This window comes from Chanos chanos, chromosome 9, assembly GCF_902362185.1.
Source record: "Chanos chanos chromosome 9, fChaCha1.1, whole genome shotgun sequence".
Lineage (NCBI taxonomy): Eukaryota > Metazoa > Chordata > Actinopteri > Gonorynchiformes > Chanidae > Chanos > Chanos chanos.
Window position 1 is genome coordinate 12,637,321 of NC_044503.1, and position 11,136 is coordinate 12,648,456.

The window sequence follows — 11,136 nt, forward strand, 5'->3', positions numbered from 1 at the left end:
TCCATTCCTTGTTGCATGGCTTCTTTATAACTGTCTCTTGCAAAAGAATAAAAGCACTAGCAACTAAACTGCATTTCCCAAGAATATCTGGGTGAACCGGACCTGGCGCATCTCTCATTTCTTTTATGAAAAGGAATTTGAGTGAGGACTAAAATGGTGAAATGGAAACATGTTAAAACTGTGAATGTTTTACTGAGGGTTTTATTTTTGTGTTTTTAGTACTTGGAGAGAATATTTTTTGAGTGTTGTTTTGAGAGGAGAAAAAAGGTGTGCTGCTTTCAAAATGCTTTGAGGACTTTGATTTTTTTTTTTACACCAACTCTGAGCCTTTATGCTTTTCCCATAATATCTTGGCAAATGTTTGAATATTTACATCATTTACTTATTTTGGCAATCTACTTGTTTGTGTACTATTGGTCAGATATCTGCCCAAATGGTCATTATCTAGCATTGACTGAAATTGGAGCATAATTTACAATAAGTCCAAGACACACCCTCAAGATGTCAGTGCTCAGACAGAGGATGGTGGTTGCCAGCTTTGTGCACTTTCCACTCAAAATGGATTCAGTGTCTTGTCTACAAGCTACGAAGGATTCAAACCTAAGAACTTATTGCTATGCAAAGTTCCTGAAAATGAACATGCACTAAAGGACATTAGCTAAACTATGAGCAAAACATAAATGTGGCTACAGAATCTCATTACTGAAGTTATGGACACTTTAATTGTATGATCTCTAACATGTTTGTCAAAAATGAAAAAAAAAAAGAAAAAAAAAAAGAAAAACAAGACGAGAAGTCATTCCCTTCTCATGATTCAACCAATGGTAATTCTGGGAATATGGAATTGCTGTAACCGAGTTTGTCGACTTGCTCCTCAGCTTTCTTGTGTAACTTGTGTATACTGCTTTGTTATTTCTAAACGGAAGTGCATATAAATATATTGTGTATTAGAAGGTCACTAGAATCTTTGTCTTTCAGTCATTACTAACTGGAGAAATATCCATTTTATTCAGAACATGCGGAATGGTCCAACAGATTTTATAACAGCAACACACGTTCTTACACCATTAACGAACTGCTAGAAAAAAAAATTCTTTAAGAATTGCATACAAATTTTTGAGCAAGAGTGATTGTAATGCACCCTGCAGGGAAAGGACCTGTTCAAATGAAGGGGATTAATGGCTGACTGATTATCCAACCTCTGTCCAGCCCTGCAAACTTGACAAAGACTGTCATTGTCAGATGGGTGACAGTTTAATGAAAAAGTTGAACCAGCCAGCTTCATTCTACTTTAGTGAAGACTGGTGACACTCCAGATTGGTTAATAATGACCTGATTATAGTAATTACAAGGCACCAGAAGATTCTGTTGATTAAGAATGGTCATGTCACAGTAGCGCTTGTGTTTGCTTGTACTTTGAGATTTTTTTTTCTTTTTCAAAGGCTTTTTTTGGCCAGCTTATCAAAGCACATATTTTCCTACAATCTTCTGTGCTCCTCTCCTTATTAGGTATAATACCTGTTTTTTGGAGAGGGGCTTTTAATGAAGAACTCATTTAATTTTATACAAAGAAAGGCCACACAGAGGTAAAAACGACAAGGCAACTGGCCTTGAGAACACAGTAGCTAGCAAGTGTATACCATTAAAATATCATGAAATTGCAACTGATGCATATTCAAGCTTACAGCATATTAGCCATATATCATCAGTACAGCCTATCAGATTTTTAATTTGTTTATTCACTTGTTTATTTTAAAATGTTGTTTTGGAACTGCAGACTTACGTAACGTCCATGAGGCAGCTTTCCTGCAGAGTAATGCTTAAGTGAGGAGGTCTTGCTCCAGCCTTGGAGATGTCAAGTATGGCCCTACATGCTCAAACCCAGACTCCATCTCCATTGCAAAGCTTCGTCTAATGAGCTCTAATAGTGAATGTCTCCCTTAGGCAATGATCTCATTCATTTTTGACCTAGAGACTCTTACAGCATTGTTTCCAAATGTACTATGTCTAAGCCAATTTGCAGATATGGCTCTAAGCTTGTCATTTGAATGTGAACATTTCAATTTTCTAATGCACACATGGATTTAACATTTACTTCACTGAGGACTCAAACTAATTTTTCCATTGAATCTCAACTTAATGTGTCATGTACCATCCTGAAGATGATTGACTCCAACATGATCAAAACTTAAGGTGAATACAAGTCTCAGTTTTCAGCCTGCTCACTGCAATCTGTCACATGACCAATGCTTTCATAGTGAGGTTTATGCCTGTTATACACATTGTATAAACTACTTCAAAATGTTATAATCGAGAGGTTCCAATTAGTCAAAACATTTTATTCTTTTATTCTTTTTTTCCCTCAAAAGTATTTACTGAATGGCTTCTCCAAGTAAGCTATAAGCAATGCTGAATGGAGATGCACATCAAAAAATACTCCTTTTTTAGCACATTGAATATCAGTTTCAGGTATTGGCCAGAAGCAAAATTTAGAGTTACAAGCGTTATTCTTCCCTTAATGTGTTGACCAAATAGTAAATGGCAACATAGATTATTGAGTTTTTCCAGATAGTAATGATTGGATATTTATACAACAAAGATCACTCAGAACTAGATGTAAGCCCTCAAACTCTGACACTGTGGCACTAACATATTATTATCCAGTTCTTTATTTCCTTTGGTTTCAACTTCTTGCTCACTGTATTGTCATATCGGTAATACAACTACAAGACCTGGGACCTGGGTTTGCTCAAAAGCCATTTAACTGTTACCCTGAATGGCGACCCGTCAGATGTCATTTAAGTGCAGAGAAAGTTCATGGCTGCCTTGTGTTCTAGCTGGGAAAAATAGGTAAGCTGGCATTTGGTGCCCACACTTTTTTATCCTTGATGATTGGTCCATTTGACAGCGCTGACATTCCACTGCACGGAGACGGGGTGCATGGTTCAAATTTGTGATAGGCCAGGAACAAGGTCATACACAGGAACAGTTGACGATTCATGAATAATGGATTCAAGGAAGCTGTGCCACCGAGAAACAGCTAAAGCATTTTGGGTGTTGGGTGCAGGCCTGAGGTGCTCCAAATGTAAGCTACTGAGAGCAAATATCAAGTTCACCTGAAGTTCCAAACTGCTCTTACATTAGACTTCTTCACTGGATTCCTCACACATTTATTCATTTTAATGTCTCTGAAGTGTTCATCACACCATCATAAAGTTTCCATTAATTTGTGAAGGTGCTGTGAATATAAATGCCTCATGAGAAAGTTGGTTATCCGTTCTCACCGGCTTCCTTGGCCACAGTGCGACTCACCGACAGTGATAGATATTTATGGGTGCTGCTTTGCATTCTGGCTGAGATGCATGTCAGAAGTGGAACTCCAGGCCAAGTGACATCAGCAGTTATTATTGTAAGAAAGTGAAGTCCGAGTTCTTATTTCAGAGGGACCTAAATATTTAGAGATCAATGAGAGATTAATGGGTGAACTCACCCCCAACTGATGTACCCAAATCATTCACCTGTTTTCACTTGTACAGATGGCTGGGGTTATGGTTGATTAATGTCCAAATGGAAATTTACTGTGTTGTGTTTGGTGTATTTGTAGCTTGATGTAGTTTGACACAGGAGTTTTGGTTTGACCAGGAACGCATTTCTACCAGATGTGCCATAGATCATAGATCATTAGTTGAGTTTCCATTAGTTGAATGATTTAGTCTACATTCAGCTGATTCATTTTAACAAATTACATAATTGCTAAGTGATTATGAAGGATATCATCTGTGCTTAAAAAGTGTGACTCTCTGTTTTGTGGTCATACTGTCCTACAGATTGTTAGTATTATTGTTGAAACTAACAAAAAGAGAATACGCAGATAGTGCTTAAACTCACGAAAAGGCACAGAAATCGTTTTCTTTTTTTCTTTTTTTCTTTTTTTTTTCAGAAGTGTGAAATGGAATCCAGGCTTGTTGCATGAGAGGGACTAATGTCTCAATTTTGTCATGTCTTGACATGATTCTGACCTTGTAGCTCACAACCACAGAAATACCCTGTGGGACTGTGTGCCTGTCATTACAATATACCCAAATCCTGAAGACTGGGGAAGGGAGGGTAGGGGGCTGGGAGGTGAGGTGGGTGGGTGGGTGGGTGACGTGTTTGTAAACTCTTCTGCTCCCCCCTATAATTCGACTTCTGGACTAATCTTCCAGAATGTGTAGCATTCCTCAGGTTGGTCCTCTAACGCTACACAACAGAGTGTGAGATTTCCCCCCCCCCCATCCAGCAGTTGTCCTCTACTCTAAGCTAATAAATTTTAAGGTGAAAATCTAATAGCTACCTATAGCTGGGAAAACAATCTAGGAATCCAGTGGGTGAAAACAAGTTATGGCTCAATTCCACCTCTAAAGAAGTGAGAAATCAATGTTAGTGTTGAGCTTTACTTCTCTTTTGACCGTGTTGCACTTTGCACCGAAAATTCTCTGAGGGAACTTTGTTTTGTCAACAACCATGTCAAATCAGAACAAGTGTTTCTGATCTGGTTTTTGGGGGGTCTTCGCCAAAAAAGAGGAATTTCCCTAACTCACAGTGATGGGTACTAATGGTGTAACCTCAGGGGACTATGATGGAACATGGTCCAGCATGCAAGCAGCATCTAGATGGAGCGAGACGGAGAGAGAGAGAGAGAGAGGCTACCTTGGTTGAAGTTCATGTGGGAGAGAGAGAGGGATTGAAAGAGAGAGAGAGAGAAGGAAAAGGTGGACAAAAAATAAAGACAGACAAGGGGAGGTGGTTGTATAGGGTTACTGAGTGGCCTAGCGGGCACGTTTATCAGCAAACCTGATCTTAATCTGCGCAGGAAAGAACAGCAACCACCACCCCCCCTTCCCCCCTCCCCTCCTCAATTCATCTTCATTACTCCTCCTGACTCCCAGAGCTGGCCCTCTGCATGTAGGGAGAAAACAAGTCTGTCAGGGGCAGTAAGGCCATCCCCACCCCAACCCCAACCCCAACCCCCGCCCCCACTCCCACCCTCCCTTCAACACTTTACTCCGTCAGTGGCTGCCCCACCGCAGTGGCAGGTATGGTGGGCCATCAGAGGAATCCTGGGGGCATCCATGCAGTCAGCCCTTTTATACACAAACACACACACACACATGCTCGCACACACACAAACACGCAGGCACGCACACACACACACACACACACAGAGAAAGACACACATACTTAAAAACAGTGCTGTTTATATGCATACACAACCCTGGCCGCAGGCTAAAGACTCCCCAGAGTTTTGAGTAACATCTCCTCTAGAAGCAGGAGACCCCCTGCCGACCATTCGTTTGTTTCTGTTGCATTTCCAACATGTCAGCAAATGTTCCTGCCATGTCTTTCACTCTGCTTTTATTTTCTCTTCCTCTGTCCTGCTCTCCTTCCTTTTTCTCTGTTTTTAAACAAGTTAGTCCTGACTGTACCCCTCCACCCCACCCCACCCCACCCCACTCCCCACCCCAACCCACTCAATCATGCCTGTATTTATGTTTGGTGAGGACTGTCACTCCAAACCCTGCTGCCAGTATTTATACTGGGCTTGGAAGGGTACACTACTCTTATTTAGGGTTGGTGGATGGCCGAGGGGTCACAGAGGTTATATGGATCTACTATATCTTAAGAATGAGAATCTCTTGAGCCATGCAGGCGGAGTTTACATGGTAACATAATTCTCAAAACAGCCAAGAGATACAACTGTGAGATCTGTCTGTCTGTCTATCTATCTATCTATCTATCTATCTATCTATCTATCTATCTATCTATCTATCTATCTATCTATCTATCTATGCATCCATCCCTCTGTTCATCCATAGGCACCCATTTTTTCATAAAACCTTGCCTTGATGTTTGCTTTTGCATTTATGAAATTTTTGCACACTCTATATGTTACATAATCCAGTGGCCATCATAAGATATAGATTGAACATGTTCAGTAAAATGTGTACAGGGCATTGATGTATAACGGATCTGTTTGGCTGGCTCTGTGTTGCTACAGGTCCTGGGAGGGGCAGATTTATTGGGGAGCTCAGACTAATATTTACGTGAGGCTTGGGGAGCAGCAGAGGGAGTGCTCTCCAACCAGAATGCGGAGTCCATTACAGCACCCACCAACTGGGTGTGAGCAGGGAGCTGGAGGCACAGGATTAGCACATAAAAACTCTTATCTAGTGAGTCTCCAGCCAAGAATTCTTCTTCTTCTTCTTCTTCTTCTCTCTCTCTCTCTCTCTCTCTCACATACACACACACACAATCTCTTTTTTGCATTTCTATCTCCATCTATTAGTCTTTTCCCTTTGCTTAGTCTTCACATGGAGACCTGTCTATGGTCCATCAATGAACACAACACAAAGGATGATAAACTCGTAAAAAGGAGGTGCTGACTTGGCGCTTTGGACACTGAGCGCTCGGGTCAAACATTCCGCATTCCTTAGCCTCCAAGGTGTGAGGACATGAAACCGAGACAGATAGCAGAGGGAGTCTTGTCAGGTGTCTTTGAAGATGTTTAGTTCCCCACGTTTGAGTGGGAATTTACAGAAGCCTGACAAGGCACAAACAACACTGACCTGGAGAAATGGTGGGAATTCTCACCAGCATTCCAGGGAATGGGAGCATGTGCCAGCCAGGATACATGTGGGAATGCCAGGGATGGAGACATCCAGTGTTAGGGTCAATACATAATAGCACAGACACTGTGGGGGAGCAGCCTACATACATAGTTAGGGATTTTGTTATTCAGCCAAAGATAAAGACATTCCTCTGTCCATACCTGAGTTATCATAAAAACCATTGTTCTTACTGACTAAAAACACTAGGATTAAAAAACTATAGCTGTTTTCATAAGACTGAATGTTGGGAATCTGTGTGGAACTTATGCTCTCATTAAAGACATTGCTAGGCAGAAATAACTTAGAGATTGCTAACCTGTGAAATGATCTTTTGTTCCTTTTAAGGACAAATGTGTAGCATCTCCCACAAAGTTGTCGACGTGCTGGGTTAATGGATGAGGATACAGTCCTGGACTTAACTGCATTTTGAATGGAGAATTGCCATTGATAACACAATTTTGCCAGGACGTTTCTTAATCACTGTCAGAGGAACTAGCTCTAGATTTTTTTTTTATAAGTTATAAGTTGTCTAGATAAATCAGAATAGACTGAATCATTGTTTCCTGGGAGTTACTGGATGGAAGATTAAACTCCTGTTGTCAAAGCTTCCAGTTTTGGGATCATGATTTTTAATGCACTACAAGCGCTTCTGGGCAAGATATGAACAAGTTTGTTTCTATACATTTATCATATTTATCACATATCATCACTGAATTTTTGCCTGTTATTCTATCCATCTTTAGAGGTCTGTGTTTATCATTTACAACCATAGAAATTCTTAACATGAAGTCAGCTTGAGATCAGTAAACAAAGCACTACATGTGAACTTAATACAAATATACAATTGTACTGTAATACATACAAATATATGGAACTGTTTATTGAACTGTATACAAATGTACAGTTACATTTTGTACACAAAATATATAAAAACATAAGGCACTGGTAATTATCAGCATGTAAAGGTTTACAACTCTCTACAATAACACCTTCAATTACATCTGTGTGGCATTACTACCACAGTATTTCTGCCAAGCTGGTCTTTTCAGTCTCTGCAGCTTTGATCTTTAAGGTTGATTTTATTTGATGATGTATGCAGTTACTTTTATTATTGGTCATCATAAACAGTCTTCCTGTAGGCGCATCGATGCTTGTTGGGTTCATGTAAAAACGCTCAGTGCCTAGAAAAAAAATCTCAACACGATAAACAAAGATGAAGGATCCACTGTCAGTACATACGTACGAAACTCAAACATGTAAACAAAACAAAATCATTTGTTTGTATGAAAAGCAAAATGAACCTGACCTCAGCGTGCACAACTGCTCTGTTGGTTTTTGCCCCATTGAGGGGATGTTGGCTCAGGGAGGTGGATGCTCCGCAGGCGGCTCAGCCCCCCCACCCCCCCCACCCCCCCCATTGCCTGTCAGATAGGTCTGCGTTGAGGAAACCCAGCACCCAGCGCTGATGTACGCACTGGGCTTCTTCATTAATATCCTCACGCAAACCCTGGAAGCTGTTCAAGCTTGGGGAAACCTCTAATGATCCCATGGCTGTTTAAGGCCCCTGTCTCAGCATGCAAGTGTAAATACACAGACACAGCAGTAAACAACAGTGGTAGAAGAGAGGCGACTCAGAGGAATGAGGCCTCCAAGTGTGAACTTGTTTGCTGTGAAGGCTATGATACAATCATCCCAAAATGAAGTCAGATTTAATCTCCAGTCACTGTCCGCACACACCACCTACAGAGGTAGTCGGACTGAACGGGGAGAGGGTACGGCTTTAGAGATGATCCAACAAGGTTTTTTTTTTTTTTTTTTTTTTTATCGTCATGACGTTTACCCCAGCACACAGGCCCCTATATATCTGATGTGGGTCATTCACGATGACAAAGTACGGAGGCGTGCCACTTGAATGGCCTTGAATTTACAGCGCCGCTACATGAAGAGGACCGTGTCACTTTCTTTGTCTAAAAATATCTGTGTTTGAATCATGCCTGGCGTCTGGAGAGAGGTTAATGACAAGAGTTCCCACCCACCTAACGGAGCCGCGGCCTTTAACGGATTATAAATCATTGCAATCAGCCTTCAGAAATAGAGCCCAGCCTGAGCCCCAGGAATCAAGGGGGGGGGGGGGTATTGGGGGGGGGGTATATGATGGGTAAAGAGTGGTTTCACAGTAGCCTCAGCCCATCTAGTAAACAAAGAAGCCATTATAAACAAAGAGCAAGAGGACGCACGGAATGGAAGAATGCTGTTTAAAAACATTTACACAAAGCTGCCAAATGGACAATATCGTATCAAATTTACAATGAAATGCTAATCTAACCGAAACAAGGGTGTGTCTGTGTTTTTGGATGACGACGATGTCCTACTTTTCAAGTCACGACCAGACAAAAGAAAGAAAGACAGAAAGAAAGAAAGAAAAAAAGAAAATCGAGATTGTCATTTTTCGTACCCTTGGAAGCACCAAAACAGAAACATTACAGTGACCTCCGTGTCACAGTTAAACAAGTCTCTTCAATAAGAACGTTCAGCAGTTACATTTACAGTATAGTATCATAGGTACAACACAAAAGTAAAGTCACAGGTACAGTTCTACATCATTAAGACAGTAGCATGAATGAATGAACATTTTATTGTGGGGAAGAGACAGCTAAATGGTCATTTGGTGTCTTAAATGCTTCGATCGTGTTTTTTTTTTTACAGTTTGACCCCTTCATATCTGGGCTGGCGTGTGTTGGTCATGGTAGCAGGTATCTGACGTCAGACTTAAGCACTATGCCTTTTGCTGTGGTTGTGAAACACCCTGGCGTGTACGTTTCTTTAGCGTTAAAGGTTCTAAATCACAGCGCTGTGTTCCAGCAGGCCTCACGCACGAACAGCCTGCCACAAATGAATCTACCCTGACATACACGCACACACAGATAGCCCCCCCCCCCCCCAACTTACTCTCTGAACCCACCAACAACGCATCAACCATATGCACGTTTCACAAGGAGAAATGTTAAACCTTAAACAGAGATCATTCTGTCATTTTAATGAAGCTGACTGCTGTCAAGAGATGCTAACGAGAATAACGGCATCTCGGTTCTGACCCCTTTTCGGCTGACTCAGCTACAAGAGACAGTCAGTATTTTTTGTATCTCTGCAAGTGTGGCTTACTAATGAACGTGTGAAAACTATTGTTTGATGCATCTGTCGTCTCACACAACAGCTCTTGCATCACTCTAACCTCGGGGGTCAGACAGTGAAGATCCCCCAACCAAAATAAACAGGCAAGTCTCGGACTCCTAAACAGACCATAGCTTGGCCTCCTTGTAATGTCCAAGGCCATTTAACTCCTCTGAGCACTTCACTTTGGCCTGTGAAATGCATTTCTCGAAAGTGTTTAAACTCTGATAGTTTACTGGGTCGTAAACAAAACTCTAATATGTTTACTGCACAACATAGTCATCTATCAACACATGTGTGTGTGACTTTGAGGTGGCAGACGGCAGACATCTTTGCTGGAGAGAATCTTGTGTAGGAGTAGGTGCAAAGCACCTTCTTCACAACAGGATAGGAAAAGCGTGACAGAGACCAGCCTTTGAGGAAAAGCCTGCCGTGTTTGAAAAGCGAGGCTCCCCCGATAAACATTTCAATAAACACAAGTCCACTTTACAGATGTAAACAGCAGGCATCACAAGACACCATCAATGCAAGATTCATGTTACGGGGCCGTCATTCCCTCCATCACTCTGAATCTCTGTCGCCGTGGACGACCGCCAATCTCACCCTCTGTCTCTGTCTCTCTCTCCCTCTCTCTCTCTGTCTCTCTGTTTTTCTGTCTGTCTCGTAAAGCAGACTGGCCATTTCAGTGTCACCACTCCACTGTCTAATCTTTTTTTTTTTAAAGACAATGGAAAGAAAAACAAGAGTGGCCTAACCCTCAAACTGGATATTAAACCCTCAAACTGGATTTTAAATTATTTATCAGACTTGGTTGAATGACTAGGTTCAACGGAGCAGGATACTAGGCGTACATCATAGTTTTTAGGATGCTGAATTGCTTATAAGATCAGTCACTGTCATAAACAACAGTACTCAGCCATGCAACTGACAGACCACCAACTCTGTGCGGGTGAGTCAGAGGGTAGAACCAGTTCATGTGTATACTAACTGTATTCAGATGTTCCTGTCAGTGCGACTCTTGTGTTCTGCAGATGTAATTAGTCAAATGGATCTTTAATATCTGGGTGGGCGCGACTGTAATGTTGACCATATACTGCATCACAGGTTCTTCAGACTGTTTGTCTCTATGTCGTTGGCTGACTTAAGCTCAGGGTCCTTATAGCCCACACAGGCAACTTTACAAACAAACCCAGTCCCTTAGCAACACTGCGGCACATGCTCATATAGTGCCACCAAGGACATGCTCCTCCATCTAGTCAACTTAGAGAGTGAGAGAGGGAGAGGGAGAGAGAGAGAGAGACTGTCTAGTCTTCTGACT